We start from the raw sequence: 25,470 nt of genomic DNA on the forward strand, positions 1-25,470 counted from the left end.
TTAGTGAAACTCAAGAATCAATCTATCTTGAGTATTCTATCCCTTATAACCGATGTCTGCTTATACCTTTTCTCAATCAAATGATGCTCAAAATCTGGAAAAACAACAAGAGATCTAAATCAAAATCTATCCAATCAATAAATCAAACGATCAAGTAAATCTCTTTACCGATCTTCGGCCAACTTTCGACGATACGAATTCTGCTTACTCCGAGCTCAACAATCTTCAACCCAATCTGTACGGAGATGCATAAGAGCTCAATATCGTTCAAACAACTCAAATCAACTCTAAAAACTCAAACAAACTCTCAAATTCCCAAAACTTCAAACCGGCGGCATAACGGATAAAAACTGCCAACCAAAAATTCATCAAACAACAACAACAATCTAATTCAACTCCCAAATTCATCAAACAATCAAAAACTCATCAAAAACAACTCAAAACATAATTCTCAGACTTGACAAAAATCTAATATATTCCAAAAATCATAAAAATTCCAAACTTTGCTCTTCTTCTGATCTGACTTCAAATAAATGCTACATGCAAGCTCAAGAACAACATCTCCAAGAATAATCAAATTCCATCGACATCCAAAAATCAAAGTATAGCTGATCAAAGAAAAACTTACGATATAACGAAGCTCTTGCAGCCGTGATCGCGAATATGTCTTCAGATTAAAATTCTATCGGACGGATTGAGCAAAACTCGGAAATCAAAAGCTTAAAGATCTCATTTCTTGAGCTTCAATGGAGGAGAAGGCGTGAGGAAGGAGGAGAGGAGACTAGTCAATTCCATAAGATTGAAGATAATATATAAAATCTTATTTTTGCACTTTAGTCCTTGAAAAATCCAAAATTTGCAATATTGTCCCTGAGCAATATCAAATCAGTCCTCAAATCCTATAATCTCCAAATAACTCTAATAAACTCAATTAAGATAAATTCAAGGCGATACAGTTATTATCCTGATGGCACTCCCTTGGAATTTATAGATGTTGATAAATATGTGAATTCCCCTCCCCCGATGTGTAACCACATATTATGTTGTAATGAACTCAATTAATATTTTCTTTTATTACTCTTGTTTGGTATAATGTTTTGAACTCAACTAGCTCAACCATGTAATATTATAAATTTTCGGTCCAAGCTAATAGATCGGCCATATATTTTTATGTAAATTACCATTTGTCGCCGATTTTAATTAAGACGATTACCAAGTCAAAATGAACTAAATCAAACTTAGTTATACTAGCCACATCACAGTTAATAATCAAACTCGATCTGAATTAGATCGGCCTCAATACTTAAAACCATACAAATGGATGGTCCAGTTTGAATTAGGTCGATCACGATACTTTAATAATAATAAGAAATCGAAATTATCTGAATTCCCAAGAGGTCGACATCGTAAATTAGTATTACAAAAGGTAAATCAATTTTAATCTCTAAATTTGGGACCAACACTTAAAACGGTAAAGGTAGATAAGATGACCCCAAACTTGTTGAGGCTAAACATTTAGCTTATAAAAGGCTAATCCGATGTGAAGATTGATGTGATCAAGGCTCTTGAAAATAAGGTCTTTAAGGACATGTGCTCAGTGTGACCGAAGTGAGTTTGACTTGACAAAGGCTCCAAAAAATGAGATAATCAAAGACCTGAGCTCGGCCTAGCCAAGGTGATATTGACGTGAACAAGGATCCTAAAAATGAGGTCATCAAGGACCTGAGATCGACGTGAGCTTGATGTGATCAAGGCTCCTGAAAGCGAGGTCATAAGGACCGGAGCTCGGCGTGACCAAGGTGAGTGTGTGTTAATTTGAGTTAATTTGAGATAATATGACACCCAATTATTTAAAGAAAACACTATTTAAATCCAATTATAACTTAAAATAAAGAAAATCAACATTGTATTAGTTAAGAGTAATACTTGCGTAAATGGTACATTCAAAGGCCTCTTCAACTTCTCGCCCTCCGAATCCTCCAAGTAATATGCATCTGATATGAGTCGTTCCACTACTTTGAAGGACCCTTCCCACTTTGGATCATGTTTTCCCACATTTACTTCTTGGACTTTCCTCAGCACCAAATCTCCGATCTGAAAATCCTTCCGATGGACTGGCGATTACAATACCGAGCTATCATTCTTTTATAAGTTTCTAATCCGATAGAAGTAGTTTCCCTATTTTCCTATAGTAAATTTAGATCAACAAATCTTCTCTCATCATTCTCGCCATAAAATGTAATCGAAGCTAAATTTTGTACAATCTCCACGAGGAGGACGACTTCATTCTCATACACCAAGCTGAAGGGATATTCTCCAGTGCCGATCTTAGGAGTAGTTCGGTATGAACAAAGCACACTGGGGAGCTCATCCACCCAACTCCCTTGTGCTCTTCCCATCCTTGTCTTTAGACTTGCACCAAAGACCTAATGGTGACCTCTACATGATCATTTCTCTATGGGTAGATTACTAATGTAAACTGTTGTAATTTCATCTCTTTGCACCATGTATAGATCTGAGCTCTTTGAAACTACCTCCCATTGTTGAGATCAATTGTTGAGGTACTCCGAATCTGTACACAATGTTTCTTGGATCCATAGGAACTTGAGGAATTCTCCTTCAATGATTTTAGTCAAAGCCTCAACCCTCAGCCTCAACTCACTTTGGAAAAATAGTCTATTGAAAAAAGCTATAATTCCATTTGATTGTTGTTGGAGGGAAAAGTCCCACTATTTTATTGCCACGTTGTTCAAAAGAACATGCCGCCAGTATCACTTTCACCATTGCTTCTGGCTAGTGTTGCAGCCTATTATGTCGATGGCAGCTATAATAAGTGGTGATCAATGTTCGAGCATCTTTCTGTTTGTTGGCAAAAAAATATCCGGCCAGCAGTACCTTCCAAACTAAAAATTATGAAATCATATGGTTGCCATAGCACCGCTTGTGTATTTCTCTTAGAAAATAATTGGATTCCCGAGAACCCAAGAGCTTCAGGAGAGGTCCGGAGAATGGATTCTCATACAATACTTTTTCCACCAACACAAACTGAGGGTATGTTGTTTCAACCTATAAGCTTTCTTTGGATCCTTAGGTAGCTCTCTTTTTTCATCTATCCCAAGAGGTCAGCTCTCCAATCCCTTTCCTCTTGTTCAGGAGGAGGGAGGGAGAGGGTGTGAGCTCCACCTGAACCACCACCTTCCTAGTTTTCCAATCAAGAAGTGAAGTAGTAATTTTGGAAAGATAATCCACTTTATAGTTATGTTCTCAAGGGATCTGATCGAACAGGACCTCGCTAAAGAGCTCTTTTTCCTCTTCTACCCCCTTTAGGTGTTTCTTTAATTTTTCACTCTTTGCAAGATATAAAACATTTTTCCGATGATATACAAATTTGGAATCAGAATAAAGGCGTATCTGTCTTTCCTAGGCCTTTCTCGTAGCTTAGAGACAAGCTAAAAAAAAATTCACATTTTGCTTCATTATTAGATGCTCTGAAATCAAATCTCACGACCAACCTAATATCATCACCTCTTGGGGAGATCATCAAGACTCCAACACCATTATCTTCACTGCTTGAGGATTGATCCATGTATACCTCCCTTAAATCCTCAATGTCCATATGCAAGGTTTTAACCAAGAAATCAGTCAAATCTTGAGCCTTAATAGCTATCATGAGCTTGTATTGAATGTCGCACTCTCTTAACTCCGATCCGTTGTCTATTTTTCTAGCCAACTTAAGACATCAGAACGAGTCAGGATTCTTCCAACTAGACTATTGGTCAAGACCGTAATCAGATGAGACAAGAAATAAGGTCTTAAATCTTAATCTTTGATTTGTCATCACTAGAGCCAATGTCAGCTTCTCAACCCTCGAATAACGCAACACGGAACCCTTAAGAGAATGGGATATAATATACTAGATGATGGTTCATCCCATTTTTTTGATGAGTACAAAGCTTAAACTCCCTTAGTAGCCGATAAATATACATATTGTTTCTCACTTGGGGACAAATTTGGCAAGAACTATGAGTTTGGTAAGGTAAGCCTTGAGATCATCAAATTTCTTTCCACATTTATCATCCCGATTGAATTTTTTTCTCTTCGGATGGCCATTAAAAATGTAAACTGCGATGAGCTAGCATGGAAATAAAATGATACAAATTTTTTATCCTTCCTTCCATTAATTGTTGAACTTCTTGAAGGTTGCGGGGAGCTAAGATGGATTGTATAACCTGCACCTTCTCGGGTTTATCTTCAATACCCTTTTCAATAACCATATATCCCAAAACCTTCCCACTCCTTACCCCAAACACATTTCTCGAGATTCGGCTTTATCCAATACGACATCATTGTGGAGAAATTTTTTGTCAGGTCGGCCACCAGGTTGGAACCACCTTGGGACTTGAACAAGATATCATTAACATAAACTTCAACATTAAGGTCGATCTGCTTTAAGAACACCTTGTCCATCAACCACTGGTATATGGACCTGACATTCTTAAGGCCAAATGGAATTATAACATAGCAAAAGGTTCTATCCGACATGATAAAACTCACTTTATCCTAATATTCTCTAGCTAACGGAATCTGGTGATATCCCTAGTAGGTGTCCATGAAAAAAAAATACTGGTGACCTACCGTTGAGTCCACCAATCGATCAATCCATGAAAAAAGGTAGCAATCCTTTGTACACTATTCAGGTCCCTAAAATTGACACACATTCTCCACTTTCCCGAGTTCTTTGGAACGAACACAATATTTGGCAACCAGGTTGGGAATTAGACCTCCCGAATATGACCTGCATTAAGAATGTCGTTTTTTTATTTGAATCTCCTAGCTCCAAGAATAATATTATGTTGGTGTTCCATTACTTTCGGGATCACCCTAATGCTCCATTACTTTTGGGCTCACCCCAATGAGTTATCTAGTTGACCAGGAAAATGCATCCTAATTATTTTTCAAACAAGCCACTAGATTGGGCTTAGATAATGGATCCAGGTCGGATGTCACCTTAATATTTCTCCTCTGTAAGACATATCAACCAACACATAATTTTCCTCATCTAGAAACACCTCTTAGTGAGAAACCAAGGTGTCTAAGGAGCCATCACCATATATACTTCTCTCCTAGTACTTTTGGAATCTATCCTCACCTCATTCACTTAACACCATCGAGATAATTTTTTTTATCTCCACGAACAACCCGCATTTATCTCCCAATAGGAAACTTCAACTTCTTATGTTATATAGGAACCAACACCCTAAAATTAACCAAGAAGATTGATAGAGGATATCATCGTACGAGGGTGGAGCGTACAACACAATGAAGCAGGCCACCTTCGTGACGTGTTGTTCACCACTACAAAGAGATAAATGAAGCATTATATCTATACCAAAGGCTGCACACTATATCCCGTGAATCCACGAAGGGCAGTTCTGATATATCTCCATATGATCCAATGTTTTTTTTAAATATGATATTTATCAATCTGTCCATATCCACGAAAATATGCGCCACATAAAATTTAGCTATGGTGAGGGTAACTGGGAGGGCATCATTATGGGGTGCTACCACATTCTTCAAATTTTTTGGCCTGAAACCAATATCAGGATCAATATGGTGATTAGGCTGGTCACCTACCCCAGAGCTCTCTAACCTTGCTCCCATGCACTTTCTAAGCCCTCCCCGAATTCTCGTTGATGGCTTCTCCTGAGATCATGTGTATCATACCTTGGGTAGGATGATTGACTATCTATTCAATTGTATTTCCTTGATTGTCGAGGGTGGTCGCCTGGTGAACCTTGTTCATGCTGGTCGGTTCTATCCCTTTTTGGCCCATTTATGGGGTTTTCCAAAGGTGGTTTCCTACTCCTCTGATGGTGCTAAAATGGTTCCACTCATCGGGTCAGCACGACCCTTAATCGGTGATCTTCCTGGATGATTTCTGAACATTCATTTATAGTGTGCTCATATTACTGGTGGAATCAAAAAAATTTATCTGAAGGTAGAATTCGGAGGTCTCTTCTCAGCATTCCTCGGCCCCTCCAACTTCTGCTCGTCCTCACAGATTTTTGTCACTTTCTAAACTCATGATAGTCGCTCTTTACCTCGGGTTTGATCGTCTGTTGCTCTCTTTACCCCATTGTTTAATTTTTCTCTTTTTTTTCTTCCAAACTCACATCCGATCTCCTCTACCTCTGTGTATCATCAAGGTTCACATACTTCTCCTCTCAAAAAAGGAGCTCGTAATAAATTCTAGGGGGTTTTTTATCAAATATTTGAAGAATTTCCCATCTCTCAAACCTTGAGTGAAATAATTAACCAAGGTTTCAGTGGTAGCAGCTGGTACCTCCAGGGCGACAACATTAAATCATTGAATGGACTCCCTTAAGGGCTCAACCTTTGTCTGCTTCATGAAAAAAAATCTCAAAGACTTTTTGAAATACTTTCTGCTTCCAAATTGATGCACAAAATTCGTGCGAAAATCCTGAAAGCAACCAATAGTGTCGTGCAAAATAAGATTAAACCATTGCCAATTCTACATCACTTGGGTGGTGAGGAAAACTCGACATTTGATTCCATCTCAATACCCGTGCAACAAGGCAGCATTTTAAAACCTTCGCAAATGCACTTCTTGAGTGCTACCATCATACGCCCCAATGACGGGGATATGAAAATTTAAAATGAAGTCCTCAACAAGGATAGCCAGGGAAAATGGGTTCTCCTTGTTAAGTGTAGTAGGTTGGCCACCTACCTGCCGACCTAATCTCTTGATCTCGTCCAACATCATATTTATCGGGTTCTTAGGATGATTCTCTGCACCATGCGATGGAGGATTTGGTGGTGTAGGTTGATTGCAACGAAGGGCTTTCTACATAGTGCAAGAGATCAGCTGGGAGAGTTGATCAAAAGTCAGGTTTACCACATTTCCTCCACCACGTTGATGTCTAGACATATCTACGTTTTATCTCATATTTTTCCACAGATGACGCCAATTGATATTGCTAAAAAACTTGATCTCCCGACCGAGCTAAGAGTCTCTTCCAACCTGGATATGGTGGTAATTAGCAGAGCGAAAGTGGCTTTTCGACCTGAAGATTAGTGGTGTTCATATTTCGGATAAAACCGAAAAAACCAGAAATCCAAACCGGAAAAATCAAAGACCGAACCGAACCGAAAATCATATTTTGTAATTCGGATATAAATATTAAAACCGAAGTTTATTTGTTTCGATTTTGGATTATATATTTTAATTTATTTATATTTTTATTTATATTATATATATTATGAGATGATATTTAGTGAATGAATAACCATTTTGAATAATTTTTTGTTGATTGCTGTTTATTTAATCATTGTTGTTGTTTATGTAATTTATAGTTGATTAGTTGATTGTTCTTTATGTAATTTTTAGTTGATTGTTGTTTTTGTAAGTTATTTAAACTTTATTTTTAAAGTTTTTACTAAGAAATCATGTAAAAAGAATATATTTTACAATGTATTTATATTATTAATTTTAATAATTGTATCAAAATCGGAATAATCGTATCAAAATTTGTGTTGTTTTTTTTTTTTGAAAATATTATAAGAAAATGGTTCGATATTTGTCCTTGTATTGTTTGCTATTTTTTGTTTCTTCACTATATGACTATAACTTTATTGTGTTATGTATTATTAATGATCAAATTGACCAAACCAAACCGTATAAACCGGTCCATTATAGTACAAAAACCTAACTGAACCGAAGTAGAATGGTTTGACTTCGGATTACATTTTTTATAAACCAAAAATCGGAAAACCGAACCGAAATTAGACAAATTAAAACTGAACCGACCGATGAACACCCCTACTGAAGATGGCCTGAAACCACGAGAAAGAGTTTTAGAAGGAGGTCGGTAGGTTTTTTCGGCGTATTCTCTCCGACGCTCAAGTCAGATATTCAAATTGAGAGAATATAGTGAGTGTTGTGTGTGGATGAGTCCGTTTGAATGAATCGATAAAGAGATCAAACCTGGTATTTATAGGGGTGGTTACTAGATTTAGTGTCATGTTTTCTTAACGAAAATCCTTCCTTATAGGGATAAAAATCCCGTGAATCTCGGTGGGATTCTCACTTAGTTTTTCGCCTAAAGATGAAAATTTGTTTCTCCCAAATGATAAAAACATGTTCTTCATGTTGGTCATGATGAGCTGACCTGATGAGTGTTGTTTATCTAAGGGATTGTCCTGAGCTGATTAGCATGGTGAGCTGACATGGATGTATAGTGCTACAACTTAAATTGTAATTCACCCAAGTGTAGGTTGTCTGCAAGTAATATACTCGTGAGTACGAGATCGATCCACGGAGAGGATGTTGTAAGTTTAATTTTAGCAATGATATATTATAGATTAAAATATTATTATAAAACTTTAAATACACAAATTATAAAATTGTCAAGGTTTCAAAGGTTCATTGTTGGTTTATTTAAGATTGCTTAATAAAAATAAATAAAAGAAACTAAAATAAGAATAAACATAAAAGAACAATGAAATATTTAAACAAGTATATCATATAATATAGTTCCCACTATATTAATATCAGCCGATATTTAATACATGGTACCCATAATATATATATAAATGCATAAATATAAATTGACATAAAAGTAAATGTTAGATCAAATCACAATATTTCATTTAGAACAACCGGCAGAACCACGCTATCGTCTAAATAAAATATATGACTTTATGTTAGATGTGATAAAGTAAATGTTAGTTGCGGAAAAATAAATGTTATATGCGAGAAAGTAAATGTTAGTTGCGATAAAGTAAAAGTTAGATGCGAGAAAGTAAATGTTAGTTCAAATCACAATATATTATTTAGAACAACCGACAGTGTCACGCTATCGTCTAAATAATATATATGACTTTATTATAAATAGATACTTATATTTATAGTATATAATTATTGTAGTATTTATTGTATCATATTTGACAACAAATCAAGGTAACCACATTCAAGGTACCAAGCATTTGATGTAAATAGATAACAACAAATCTTCCAAAATTATACCTACAAATAAGGATCAATTAGAAAAACAAAATAGAAATAAAAAAAGAGAAGAATATACAAAATATAAACAATCTTACTTGACCAACAATGAAACCTTTTCACTTTGACATAAAAAGATTTAGCTTGCCATGAACATGAAACTCAAGAGTAAGGATAAAATAAATTTCATACTTGAACTTGAGAAATATGCACACTCAAACTTTTATTCTCACACACACAATATTTATTTTACAAATGAAGACTTCTCTACACTCTTGCACACTACAAAGCTTATACAACACATCTATTTATAGGCCAAATGAGAGCAAGGGTCCAAGACTCATTAAATATGAAATAGTAAAGTTGGTGGGTGCTTGTCTCCTTGAATGTCAATACATTGACCCAACTTTAATTGGCATGTTTGATGCCTTAGACTTCCGATTTTGCTTCTGCACAAAACATATAACACGTAGCCCTTTGTCTGTAGATGTGTTTTGACAACTCATTCACCCCTTTTGGATAAAATATGAAATACTTATGATATTTTTACTCCAAGCTGGTCATAGTAAAAGTAAATTTATCTCCATTTTGATGTTTGATTATTTTGATTATCTTAATTAAGTTTTTGGAATTTCTTGTCTTCTACAAAGTTGAAGATGCCTCTTTTGTGATTCTACAAGTTTTGAGATTACTCCATTATGACCTCTGTAGCTTGAGTAATTTTATTTTTACCAAACCTGCGCAAATCGTAAAATACAACATTTTAGTAAAACATTTAAATATAAACACATAACACTAAAATAATACAACTTCATAATTTTACTTAAACTTAAATTTTAAAACACACTTTTTAACATATAAATAATTACAAATTTTAAGTTTCATCACACCCCCAAACCGGCTAATTACTAGTCCCTTAGTAATAAAATATCATAAAATCACAAGTTAGATTTTTATTCCTTAATATATATATATTCAAATATGCAAACTTTGAAATTTTAAAAACACACTTGTGAGGAGATCATATGTTTATTTATAAATCTCATTATCAACCAATATATTAATATGTAATTGGATGGGCTATACATATATAGTTCACACAATATCAAAATATTAAATATATATAATTTTTTTTTACATAAATATTTTCTAAAAACTTTGAGAATAATATAATTAAAATGATAATAGAAATCATTTTCATAACATGTATAATATCAGGAATCTTAATGTAAAAGTCTCAACTCCATATTCTCTCGGGTTAAAGTATTTCATATATAGCTGTTTTTCACTCATGGAGTTGGAAAAAAATTATACACTCATTGAAAATGGTTAATATGTAAAGCAGACAATCAAATAACCTAATATTGAAAATAAGATAGGATAATTTACAAAGAATAAACCCATTTTATTTTTGTTTTTCTCTTCTTATTTTTTTTTTCTCTTTTTTTTTTCCATTTTTTTTATGCACTTGGCTGCGAAATTGTTTTTACATGACCAAATACCTCCAATAAACTATAAATATGTAACACTTTTTTTTTTCTTTTTTTTTCAAAGTTTATTTATTTATTTATGAGGTAAATCTATTAAGAATTTACCATGAGAATTATAGTAGAGATATTAATACTCTACATCTTTACAATCAAACTTCAAACAACTTTGCAGCCAATTTTGTATGCACATTTTTTTATATAATTTTTTTTTTCAAAATGGGTTTAATCTAGCAATCAACCATTTCTTAATAATCAATAAAAGCTTATAAGTTGTTTTCTCAATTCTCACCTCTCACTCACAAAATTTATGTGAGTATATATTGCACTTTTACAAATTAATTCCTTCAATTATACATGTTATTATTCATTCAATCAATATCACTTTAACTATATAATCATAAAAGTTTTAGAAAATATGTTATTTGAAAACACACAATTATATATTATTTATAATTATATCCCATCAATTATATATTTTCTATTAAATTGATAAAAGAAGAATAAATAAACATCTATACAAAAAGACTTCATTTTCTTAGTAGTTTGCAATTTAAATATATACGGAATATTAAAATCTAATCTATTGTGATAAGATGATAAATAAAAACTAATGCGTGTCAGGAGTTTTTGACTCCTTACTCTGCCATTGAAAAAGAAAAATAAATATTATTATAGAAATATATATTTTTTAAATTTTAAAATAATTTTTTTTTAAGCATAAACCCTCCCCCAAACCTGAATATGACATTTTTTTAATTTTTTTTATTAAAAAAAAGAGTACATGATGAAAGAGATATCACCTGGAATTTATTGAAGATGAGGAACAAACACAAACCATTTCGTGACATGTTGAATCAATGATGACTTCAACGTCTTCTTATGAGTTGAGGGTTGCCTTCCCATCCAATTTTCTTATAAATTGGCAAATAGGGTCTTTTTTAGTCAGATTCCCAAGACCATTACCTTGACGCTGCGCTTGGAATAGTTTCCATAAACAGAGAAGTTGACCTTGAACATCTCCACTAGAATGCGTCTCAAGAGTCAATGAGATATCATCTAATGACTCTTTACTCAGCCCATTCTTAATGAAATCAATTTTATCTTCTCTATTTGTGGAAACATATCCCAAAGATCTGCATTGTCTATTACAAGTCCATCTGGCACAATTATGACAAACATCTAACCTTTTAGCCCTTCTTTTCTTCGCATAGTTACTTTTACCTAGTCCAGACATATTTCGAACAAGTAAGAATTTTGAAACTTCACCACCTAATCGAACCTTGGCTTCAATTATAAGACGGATATCCTCCGGGATTCCTTTTTGCATAAGCATTCTCAATCTTTCACATCTGCCTTCATAAATCATTCTCAGAACTTTTTTAGAAACAGATGGAAAATATTTACCAAGTTTTTTGATAGCTTCATCCATAATATATATTTATATATATATATATATATTCAATTATTTTGGGAAATTGAAATAAAACCGACTGAAAGTAGTCACGGAGTACCGTTATCCGCCACTTAACCGGGAAGTGAACTCAATTCTGCAAAAATAAAATAAAAATATAAGTAACAATTAAGTTGGATCATATAAAGGCATAAACTCTTCATTAAGAACTTCATTTTATATAAACGGTTTAAGTCTTTGCCCATTAACTTTAAATACATTATTATTTTTAGGATTTTCAACATCAACAGCACCATGAGGATAGACAAATTTAACAATAAATGGTCCAGACCATCGCGATCTAAGTTTTTCTGGAAACAAATGCAAGCGAGAATTATAAAGTAAAACTTTTTGTCCGATTTCAAAAGATTTTCTCATAATATTTTTATCATGAAATGCTTTTGTTTTATCTTTATAAATCTTTGCATTTTCATATGCATCATTTCTTAATTCTTCTAGTTCATTTAATTGCAATTTTCTTAATTTAGATGCATCATCTAAATTAGTATTAAACGCTTTAATTGCCCAATAAGCTTTATGTTCAATTTCAACAGGTAGATGACAATGTTTTTCAAAAACTAATCTATATGGTGACATCCCCAATGATGTTTTAAATGCAGTTCTATATGCCCATAATGCATCACTTAATCTTAAAGACCAATCTTTTCGATTTGGATTGACTGTTTTTTCCAAAATTTGTTTTATTTCTTTATTTGCAAGTTCAACCTGACCATTCGTTTGAGGGTGATATGGAGTAGAAACTTTATGTGTAATACCATATTTTCTTAACAACGAAGAAAATGATTTATTTATAAAATGACTTCCCCCATCACTTATTATAGCTCTAGGTATTCCAAATCGGCTAAAAAGATTTTCTTTCAAAAATTTTATCACAACTTTATGATCATTAGTTCTACATGCAATTGCTTCAATCCATTTTGAAACATAATCGACAGCCACTAAAATATAAGTGAATCCAAAAGATAATGGAAATGGACCCATAAAATCTATTCCCCAACTGTCAAATATTTAAATAATCATGATTGGATTTAAAGGCATCATGTTTCATTTTGAAATTGAACCCATTTTCTGACAATTTTCACAAGATTTGCAAAATGAATGTGTATCTTTGAATAAAGAAGGCCAATAAAATCCACATTGAAAGATTTTTGCAGCTGTTTTTTTTGACGAAAAATGACCTCCACATGCCTCAGAATGACAAAATTTAATGACACTACTTACCTCATTGTCGGGTATGCATCGTCGAAAAATTTGATCAGGACAATACTTAAACAAATAAGGATCATCCCAATAAAATTTTTTGACCTCTTTCAAGAATTTATTTTTATCTTGTGAACTCCAATGAGATGGCATTTTATTTGTCACAAGAAAATTTACAATATTAGCAAACCAAGGCATAATAGTAGCATAAAATAGTTGATCATCCGGAAAATTTTCATTTATTGGTATTTCATTTTGAGATGATTCAGAAATTATTCTTGATAAATGATCGGCTACTACATTTTCTTTTCCTTTTTTATCTTTTATTACAAGATCAAATTCTTGTAACAACAAAATCCATCTTATTAATCTCGGCTTAGCATCTTGTTTATTTGATAAATATTTTATGGCAGAATGATCAGTGTAAACAATAGTAATAGAACCAATTAAATAGGATCGAAATTTATCTAATGCAAACACTACTGAAAGTAATTCTTTTTCAGTTGTTGAATAATTGATTTGAGCACTATTTAAGGTTCTACTTGCATAATAGATCACATAAGGTTTACCTTCTTTTCTTTGTCCTAACACGGCTCCTACAACATAATCACGTGCATCACACATTAATTCAAATGGTAAAGACCAATCAGGAGGTTGTAAAATAGGTGATGTAGTTAAAAGATTAATTATCTTTTTAAAAGCAGTTTCACATTCTTGAGTCCATTCAAATTGTGCATCTTTTGTTAAAAGATTTGAAATTGGTTTTGATATTATGCTAAAAAATTTTATAAATCTTCTATAAAATCCCACATGACCCAAAAATGATCGAATTTCTTTGATCGTGTTTGGTGATGGTAAATTAGCAATAACATCAACCTTAGCTTTATCAACTTCAATTCCTTTTTTAGATATGACATTCCCTAACACAATTCCGGATTTAACCATGTAGTGACATTTTTCCCAATTTAAAACAAGATTTTTTTCTTCACATCTTTTTAAAACTTCTTCCAAATTTTTAAGACAGTTTTCAAATGAGTTTCCAAAAACAGTTATATCATCCATAAAAACTTCCACAAATTCTTCAATCATGTCACTAAAAATACTTAGCATGCATCTTTGAAAAGTAGCCGGGGCATTACATAAACCAAATGGCATTCTTTTAAAAGCAAAAGTTCTGAACGGACAAGTGAAAGTAGTTTTTTCTTGATCTTCTAATGATATTGGTATTTGATAATACCCTGAATACCCATCAAGAAAACAATAATAAGGATTACCTGCCACTTTCTCTAAAATTTGATCTAAAAATGGTAACGGAAAGTGATCTTTTCTAGTTGCATCATTTAATTTTCTATAATCAATGCACATATGCCAACTAGATGGAATCCTAGCTTGTAATAATTCTCCCTTTTCATTTTTTTATAACAGTGATGCCTGATTTTTTTGGTACTACTTGTGTTGGACTTACCCATTTACTATCCGAGATTGGATAAATAATTCCGGCATCTAATAGTTTTAAAACTTCATTTTTAACAACTTCTTTCATGTGTGGATTTAATCTTCTTTGTGGTTGTTGATATGTTTTAGCATTTTCTTCCAAGTGAATTCTATGTGTGCAGATTAAAGGATTTATACCTTTTATATCTTGCAAAGTCCATCCAATTGCATTTTTGTGTTTTTTAAGTAGTGTTATTAAATCTTCTTCTTGTTTTGGTAAGAGGGTAGAAGATATTACAATAGGATATGTTTGATTTTCATCAAGGAAAGCATATTTTAGTTCTATTGGTAAGGGTTTTAATTCAAGTTTTGGATGATCATTTTCTTTTACTTCTTCAAGTTCATTAATTTCTTCAAATAACTTTGATTTAAAAACATTTTTTGAATCAAAACTTTCCACTAAACAAACTTCAGATTGTTGATTTAAGTTTTCTTGGTGTATATTTTTTTCCACGATTGTTTCTATTGCATTATCATCTTCATCTTCATTAATACTTGGTTGTTTACATAAATTGAACACATTAAGTTCTAAAGTCATATTTCCAAAAGACAATTTCATTATTACATTTTGACAATTAATTAAAGCATTTGAAGTTTCTAGAAATGGACGTCCCAATATTACTGGAATTTCATTATGTACTTCTATTGGTTGTGTATCCAAGACAATAAAATCCACGGGATATATGAATTTATCGACTTGAACTAATACATCTTCTACAATACCTCTAGGTATTTTGATTGACCTATCGGCTAGTAAAAGAGTAACAGATGTAGGTTTTAAATCTCCCAACTTAAGTTTTTCATAAACTGAATAAGGAATTAAATTCAAACTTGCTCCCAAATCTAACAAAGCTTTTTTAATTTTATTTTTTCCAATAATACATGAAATTGTTGGACAACCAGGATCTTTATATTTCAAGGTAGAATTATTTTGAATAATAGAACTTACTTGCTCCGTTAAGAATACTTTTTTCTTTACATGCAATTGTCTTTTCATAGTACATAAATCTTTTAAAAACTTTGCATAAGAAGACACTTGTTTAATAGCATCTAATAATGGAATATTTATTTTTACTTGTTTAAAAACTTCATAAATATCTGAATCATTTTTTTGTTTTTTATTATTTACTAATGCATGAGGAAAAGGAACATGTTTATTTATTTTATCATCAATTTTCTTATTTTTAGGACTCAAAACATCATCTTTCTCAAAAGTATCAGGATTTGAATCCTTACTCTTTGAGTTTAATTGATCTTTGTTTTCATCACTATATGAATCATTAACTATTTTACCACTTCTAAGAGTAATAACAGATTTTACTTGATCAAATTTATCTTGATTTTTAGGATTAGGTTGTGGTTGAGATGGAAATTTTCTTTTTTCATAAATAGTAAGTGAAGATGCAAATTTTGCAAGAGTTTCTTTCAAATCATTCATAGATTGAATGTTTTGAATATTGATAGACTCTTTCTTTTGAATGTATGAATGAATTTCATCTTCAAAATGTTTTCTTGGAGGTGGGATATAAGGAGCATAACCTTGATGATTTTGGTTATTTTGAAAAGGTTGTTGTGAAGGTTGTGCATTATTATCGTTCTTCCAACTAAAATTGGGATGATTTCTCCAATCAGGATTATATGTTTGTGAAAAAGGATCTAATGTTGGTTTTTTAAAATTGTTAACATAATTGGCTTGTTCATGGAGACATTCTTTAAATGAAGGCAAAGTAGGACAATTTTTTGTAAGGTGATCATGTGTGTCACATATATGACAAACAATTTCTTGAACACTTTTTAATTGATCACTCTTTTTCATTTCTAATGACTCGATTTTTCTTGCTAAAGATGCAAGTTTAGCTTGAACATCTACATCATCTTTAAGATGATAAATACCACCCCCATTTGTTGAATTATTGGTTTTACTTGGTGGTTCAATTGAGCCTATATTATCCCAATTTTGAGCATTTTCTGCTAATGACTCCAAATATTCTATAGCTTCATTTGGGTTTTTATCTTCAAAAGTTCCATTACACATGAATTCTATCATTTGCTTATCTTTAGGTATTAAACCTTCATAAAAGTGAGAAACTATCCTCCATATTTCAAAACCATGATGTGGGCATGTATTAAGTAACTCTTTATATCTATCCCAACATTGATAAAATGTTTCCCCTTGTTTTTGAGAAAAAGTTGTAATTTGTCTTTTAAAAGAGTTTGTTCTATGGGAAGGAAAAAACTTTTTTAGAAATTGTTGTTGCATTTCTTCCCATGATCTTATTGAACTTGATCTCAAATTTTGCAACCATGTTTTAGCTTTATCTTTTAAGGAAAAAGGGAAAAGCTTTAATCGAACAGTATCCATGCTACAATTTTGATCATTATAAGTGTTGCAAACCTCCTCAAATTCTCTTAAATGCAAATATGGATTTTCAGAATCTAAGCCATGAAAATTTGGTAAAAGTTGAATGACTTGTGGCTTAAAATTGAAATTAGATGCATCAGGAGGAAAAACTAAACAAGATGGTGTACTAGTTCTTATTGGATTCATATGGTGCCTAAGTGTTCTTGGTTGTTCATGTTCTTGATGATGATGATTATTATTATTATTATTATTATTATTATTATTATTATTATTATTATTATTATTATTATTATTATTATTATTATTATTATTATTATTATCATCTTGATTATTAGAATTATCGTCCATGTTTAAAATATTTTCAGTTACTCAAACAAGTCTACCACTTTGTTTACGACTCCAAACAATCATACAATTAAAAACAACATACTATTTACATAATAACATAAATAACAAAATTAAACTTAATTTATACCTCCTCGGCAACGGCGCCAAAAACTTGCTACAACTTAAATTGTAATTCACCCAAGTGTAGGTTGTCTGCAAGTAATATACTCGTGAGTAAGAGATCGATCCACGGAGAGGATGTTGTAAGTTTAATTTTAGCAATGATATATTATAGATGAAAATATTATTATAAAACTTTAAATACACAAATTATAAAATTTTCAAGGTTTCAAAGGTTCATTGTTGGTTTATTTAAGATTGCTTAATAAAAATAAATAAAAGAAACTAAAATAAGAATAAACATAAAAGAACAATGAAATATTTAAACAAGTATATCATATAATATAGTTCCGACTATATTAATATCAGCCGATATTTAATACATGGTACCCATAATATATATATAAATGCATAAATATAAATTGACATAAAAGTAAATGTTAGATCAAATCACAATATTTCATTTAGAACAACCGGCAGAACCACGCTATCGTCTAAATAAAATATATGACTTTATGTTAGATGCGATAAAGTAAATGTTAGTTGCGGAAAAATAAATGTTATATGCGAGAAAGTAAATGTTAGTTGCGAAAAAGTAAATGTTAGTTGCGATAAAGTAAAAGTTAGATGCGAGAAAGTAAATGTTAGTTCAAATCACAATATATTATTTAGAACAACCGACAGTGTCACGCTATCGTCTAAATAATATATATGACTTTATTATAAATAGATACTTATATTTATAGTATATAATTATTGTAGTATTTATTGTATCATATTTGACAACAAATCAAGGTAACCACATTCAAGGTACCAAGCATTTGATGTAAATAGATAACAACAAATCTTCCAAAATTATACCTACAAATAAGGATCAATTAGAAAAACAAAATAGAAATAGAAAAAGAGAAGAATATACAAAATATAAACAATCTTACTTGACCAACAATGAAACCTTTTCACCTTGACATAAAAAGATTTAGCTTGCCATGAACATGAAACTTAAGAGTAAGGATAAAATAAATTTCATACTTGAACTTGAGAAATATGCACACTCAAACTTTTATTCTCACACACACAATATTTATTTTACAAATGAGGACTTCTCTACACTCTTGCACACTACAAAGCTTATACAACACATCTATTTATAGGCCAAATGAGAGCAAGGGTCCAAGACTCATTAAATATGAAATAGTAAAGTTGGTGGGTGCTTGTCTCCTTGAATGTCAATACATTGACCCAACTTTAATTGGCATGTTTGATGCCTTAGACTTCCGATTTTGCTTCTGCACAAAACATATAACACGTAGTCCTTTGTCTGTAGATGTGTTTTGACAACTCATTCACCCCTTTTGGATAAAATATGAAATACTTATGATATTTTTACTCCAAGATGGTCATAGTAAAAGTAAATCTGTCTCCATTTTGATATTTGATTATTTTGATCATCTTAATGAAGTTTTTGGAATTTTTTGTCTTCTACAAAGTTGAAGATGCCTCTTTTGTGATTCTACAGGTTTTGAGATTACTCCATTATGACCTCTGTAGCTTGAGTAATTTTATTTTTACCAAACCTGCGCAAACCGTAAAATACAATATTTTAGTAAAACATTTAAATATAAACACATAACACTAAAATAATACAACTTCATAATTTTAATTAAACTTAAATTTTAAAACACACTTTTTAACATATAAATAATTACAAATTTTAAGTTTCATCATATAGCTGACCTATTACATGTATGGTCGATCTAGAAGTTTGGCTGACCTAGGTATATGGTGTTAGAAATTTAACATACTGAATAAATAAATTTGATCTACATACGCATTCATGACCATAATACGTAAAGATCGATTTGCAGAAAAATAAGGTCAAAAACGATCTAACCTCTAGCTATTGTTATTGAATTAAAACCGCAACCAGCGAGATCTCACGAACACAAGAAAGCAGAGATCTTTTAAATCTTAATGCAATTTATGAGATGATGTATTTTTTGAATAACTGCATAGATTTAGGGACTTTGTATGCCACTATTTATAGATGTTCTCTAACCATCATAGAAAGTCATGAAGATTTGGTAAATCTTGATGATATTTATTCGGGATATGCTAATTAAAATCTTAAAATATTTAACATCCTTATCCAGATAATATTCTTGATTTGCTTTCTTTTAAATATAAGACGTCTAACATATTTATCTTGATGAAATATGTTGATCATATTTAAATTATTTTATGGACTTAATACAATAATCTAACATATAGACGACCTAGGTGTATAGCTGACATGGGAGAATGATCGACCTGATTAGGGGTGAAAACGAATCGAATTGAGCTGAATAATGGTAAAATTTTAAGGCTCGAATTCGGCTCGATAAGAGTATACTCGAGTTCGAGCTTGATTCGAAGCTCGATAATTTCAAATATATTTTTGGCTCAAGCTCGGCTCGAAATGAAGTTCGAGTTCGAGTTCGACTCGAAATATTCGAACTTATTCGTGAACTATTGCTCAGATATTATGGTTCAAAAAGCTCAAAATGTTCGAAATATATACATTTATTATATAATGACATTATGTTAATTAAATATTAAGGCTTGCGAACTATTCGCGAACTATCGAACAAAATAATTTTGGCTCGAGCTCGTCTCGAAAAAAAAGTTCGAACATGTTCGAATTTGGCTTGAGTTCGATAAGTTCGAATACAAATCAAATATTTATCGAGCGGGCTCATAAAACTCACGAACCGGCTCGGTTCGTTTGCTCCCCTAGACCTGATCTACTCAAGCTAACACGAGGGATTCGGTTTGTGCGGCCATCGAGGATTTGTCTTGAGGATGAACCGAGCCAATCCTAGGGGTATAAGAACCGATGGATACATGAATAGGTATCTTGATGCATGTAGATGCAAATGGTCTAGTAAGAGCAAGAATTTTCAGATATATTTTAAGCATTTCATTTATAAATAGGTAAGTTGTTTTCAAATAGTGTTCGATATTAATCCAAAATCGACAAAAAAAAAAAATATATGTCTAAGCTACTTTGTTTTTTTTTGTCCATGTCACTTCTTTTTTCGTCCAAGTACCACGTAAAGTGAAGGAGATGATTTCATTCCACGGTTCTTCAATTTGTCGTTCATGGTGCAGTTTAATTTCTACTTTGAGAAAACACATGCTATTCTTTTCCCTTTGTTTCGATTTTCGAATTCAAAATACATCGCACATGTATGTCGAGAAGTTAGTTTTCTTGAATTTGATGAATATATTTTTCATTAATATTTTATTACTTAGACATTGAATATACTAATCCATGATTATAATAAGTTCGATTAGATAGAGACAAATATTAGTCCTTTATTTGGCAAAATCTAGGCCTGCTTATAATGTGCCTCTGTCGGAAACTTGAGAGACAATCTAGCGATCCTCTAATTAACCCTACTTAAAAAAATACTCTAATTATATATATATATATATATATATATAATTAAAAACACTCTAATTATCACTATAAATAGTACGTTTAATGTGAAATGAACTTACGGACCCATATCTATGAGATAGAGCGATTTAATTCATATATTGAGAAGTAATATATTTGATATAAGAAGTTATATTTTTTCATGAACTGAATCAGATCAAATATTCGGAAAATTCACACATAAAACCGTTTAATAAAAAATTTTAATCATTAATAAATAGTTGCAGCAATCATGAGTATCAATAGTACACCTTGGAAGAAGGAGAAGTAGGGTGGGTCCAATGGGTTGCTTGAAGTACTAAACTCGATGCTCCGATCAATTGAATCCTACCAAATTCTTCAAATTTTGGAGATAATTCATCCCACCTAATATCATAACAATGCAAATTTTAATTAATATATATATATATATATATTATGTAAATGGTTTAGTATATTTTGAACTGTATTAAATTGTGCATCGTCCAAGGAACTCATGAATGCACTCTTCAGCATAATCCGATGTCACATTTGGTTCGAACGACTTGAATTTGAAGAAATTTTTCAAAGAAGGTTTGAAAAGTAATATATTATAATGATTGAAAAAATAGCTAATTCAAATTTAAAATCTATTGTCGAATAGATAATTTATTCAAAATAAATCAATAGAGTTGAAATCGTTATCTTCGAAAACCCAGATGTATACAACTAGAATGAAAATATTAGTTCAGTTAAGTTGGATAGCTGCCCGGTTGGTTTGATCTCAATTCAAGATTTATAAAAGGCTAATTTCTTTACCCCCAATTATTTTTTTTGGTTATATATATATATATTTATTTATTCTATTTGTACACCCACTTACCCAGCATGTCTCCTCTCGGTTGAAGTGGATAGAGGGACATGGAGAGCCCATTAAAATAGCTAGGCTTTTTGAGGAGTACTGAGGACAAATACAATTTTTTTTTTTACTTGAGATAATTAGGTTTTAAACTCAATATTTTTTAAATTTGATATTAATTTTGATGTCAAATTAATATGTTATAAATCATCGATTTGTATAGTTGTTTAAGTTTTACGATATGCACCTATATGTATAGTTTTGATTGCACCCGTGTCCAAAACAACTCCGATTGCCTTGAAATTTTTATTGTAGGGTCGTCTTGAAAATGCAAATTCAACGATATATCATATGATACAAAAATGTGAAGATGGCCGAAAATTGCACATTTCACCTAATTTCCGGTCATCTTCACATTTTCGACCACCGAGATTGAAATTTATATCATATGATATATCACTAGATTCGCATTTTCGAGACGATCCTACCATGAAAATTTCAAGACAATCAGAGTTTTTTTGGGCAGGGTGCACCTGGAACCCCACGTACCCTAGGGTGCGTGAGATCAAAACTGCCTATATGTAATATGTATATCCAATAAGTTATATATATATATATATATATATATATATATATATATATATATATATATAAAAGCTAAATTCATTAGAGAAACTACTTTTGATCACTTTAATAGATTTTCAAATTTATCCTTATCATTCTTTCAACATATTCAATAATTAAGAGGCAAAAAATAATTTATCATTCAAAAACTTCTCACATCCTCTCCCCACTATCCCATTATTCTAATTTATAATTACCACCATCCTTATACTCATTATCCTAATTTATAAATTTATAAATAAATTTAAAATTATAAAATATATTTTGTGCACGTGCTTTGATGTACTAGTGTGTATGTATATATATATATATATATATATATATATATAGTTTTGTTTGGGCGCCAGCTGATGTGGCCCCCAGCTGGCGCCCAAGTCATTTTTTTTTATTAATTTGGGCCCAAATTACATCAATTCTTCGGATGCGTCGATGCTAGGGTGAGGGTAGTGCCCTCAGCCTATCATCACTTGACACATGGAATTTAATTTAAAATAATTTTTTTAAATAAAAAAATCGGAATTAGGATTAATTGGAGCGAGATCTCCAACCATGGTTACTTTTGAAATTAGAATCAGAAATCCGCGGGACTTTTCCTCTTGTAATTTCGGCGGCTTTCTCCTCGTAATCTTACGACCTTGGTGAAGACGAGGGAACGAGATTCTGTAAATTTATTTTGATATCCTGTGCATCGTCGAATTCGAGCCCAAACCCATCGAAAGTGCATTCGGACGGGGTTTTTTGTTTGAAGATACTCCGGCCTGCAATCCTCAAGGTATGTATGTGATAATATTGTATTTTCTATGGATTATCACAGTAAAATTTCTGAAGTTGATTTTGTTCGGGAATGGCCGTGAGGGATGGGTGAGTTGGTGTAGAAAATATTTCAATTGGGGACTTTGGATTGGAGTGCAGTAGTTAAAAAAAATCTTGTTTTCTTGATTTCTAATGGGAGATTCCTCATTTAATGTTGTTAGATTCTTCTAAGAGTAATGGTCAGATCCCAAAATTTGGAAGCTTGTTTGTTGTGTTCCCAGATTTTCAAAAATCACTGCCTGCTTGAGGGATTCCAGATTTGGAGAAACAAGAAGGGAACAATATTAATTGATTCGCCCACGCTGCTGCATAGTGATCCCCCTTCGTCACGGTATGAACTAATTTATGTATATAGTATATAAACTTTTTTGCGCTCTTTCAGTAATAATCGTTTGATATGGATGTATATTTTGAATTTGAAAGTGATGTTAATGTGAATAAATTTGTATTGAATTGCCCTCATTCCTTCCAGAGCCTCTGTTCAACTATTGATCTTGAAGAATGGTGATTTTGTTCTCTGATTTGGTTCAAAGATATGATTAATCGTTTCATCTTGTTATGATTTTATTTGATTTGATTTGGTTGCACGAGATGTTAGTCTACTGAGTCCATATAAATTGATCTTATGATTATCTTTGTGGAATATATAAAAAACCTACGATTAATTAGGACTATTATGGTTCATATATAAGCTTGGTTCCACAACATGTTCGTATAATTTGTTAAATTTCATTCTCTGAACATACATTGATAATCATATATCCAACTGATGATACACAATGCATAATTAACAATAAGTACTTAGTGAACAAAAGCTTGTCAAGGCTCTCATTAGCAACATATTCATAAACAAGAAGCTTTTCTGCTCCCATCGAACAGTAGCCCAACAAGTTTGCCTCATTTTAAAACTCTTTCCTCCCCTGACTTGATCTCTCTGACAGTTTCTTTACAACTATTAGACTCTCCCATGAGCTAATTTCCCCTAAAAAACTCACATACAAAAAACCAAAAGCATATCTTGATTCAAAATTCACAATCATTTTATGTTTTTTTTTTAAAAGACACTCATTTTATGTTTTGGATAGATTAAAAGTTATCACATTTTTTTAAAAAAAAATAAATAAAAAACTCATTAATATTGATACATACACTTGATTTATTAAGTTTGGAGAAAATGTGATTTATGACACTTTTAATTTCAAATACAGTACGTTTTTTGGTCAAATTATCTCTCTTTTTTTACTTTTAATCATTATTATATTTATTTACATTTTAATCTTTTTTATTTTAATTATAGACTTGATGGGAGACAACATTGAAGAGGTTGAAGTTGTAAATTCAGAATATTCGATTCTTGAAGACGTTGAGGTATTATCTACCAGCTCTATTGTAGATCAATTGGAGAGTAAACTACTTGTTGGTCATGTAATCAAAAGCGTTGAAGATGTGTATTTACTTTATTGCAATTATGCGCATGCTAAAGGGTTCAGCGTCAAAAAAGGTGATCAATGCTACTTTCCTGGCACTACTGATTTACAATCTAAAGAGTTTGAGTGTTCATGTGAAGGTAGTAAAGATGAAAAACGCTCTGTTGAAAAAATTTCTATTTACTTGAAGTCGACTAGTAGAACAAAATGTAAAGTCAAGCTGAAAATTAGTAGGCAAATGGGTGGGGAGTAGAAGGTTGGTAGGTTTGTCGTTGAGCATAATCATGACATGGTTGCGGTTGATCAAAGACAGTGGGAATACTTTGCAAGCATATTCTGATGATCTTCAGTTTTTTGAATCTGAATTATCTACCCAAACCATACTTGACAGAACGCTGGATGAAAAAGTGCAGAAACAGAATTCCTCAAAATTTTGTTTTGGATGGAAGTGGAGGTAGAATTGGAAGTGTTCGTGAATCTGATATGGTTTTTGTGAATCATATAATGAGATCGACACATGCTCTTAGCATGAGATGCAAAGTTCATGACATTTGCAAGAAACAAGTTGACAGAAATTGTTCATGGTGCGAGGGAACAAATAGATGATTTGTTTGAAAAACTTAAGTTGGAAGATCCGAAGATTAATTGTGACGACGGGGTTCATGAAGACAATAACCTATTGGATGACGTGCTTGTGTGTAATCCTCCTCAAGTGAAGTCGAGAGGAATTACGAATAAAAATATCCAACGTCATTGGGACGATTAAAGTAAGAAAAAGAAAGGAAAAGGGAAAGCTGATCGATCAAGTAAGCTTAT

At 31.9% G+C, this 25,470-nt stretch overlaps 1 non-coding gene across 1 annotated transcript; it reads left to right on the forward strand.

Moving 5' to 3' along the window:
* Positions 1-16,788: 16,788 nt before the first annotated feature.
* On the forward strand, positions 16,789-16,899 carry LOC140872693 (small nucleolar RNA R71). Its single transcript, XR_012147891.1, has one exon. It is a non-coding gene; the product is annotated as a small nucleolar RNA R71 (small nucleolar RNA).
* Positions 16,900-25,470: the final 8,571 nt, after the last annotated feature.

The sequence above is a fragment of the Henckelia pumila genome, unplaced genomic scaffold (assembly GCF_033568475.1).
Source record: "Henckelia pumila isolate YLH828 unplaced genomic scaffold, ASM3356847v2 CTG_466, whole genome shotgun sequence".
Classification (NCBI taxonomy): Eukaryota; Viridiplantae; Streptophyta; class Magnoliopsida; order Lamiales; family Gesneriaceae; genus Henckelia; species Henckelia pumila.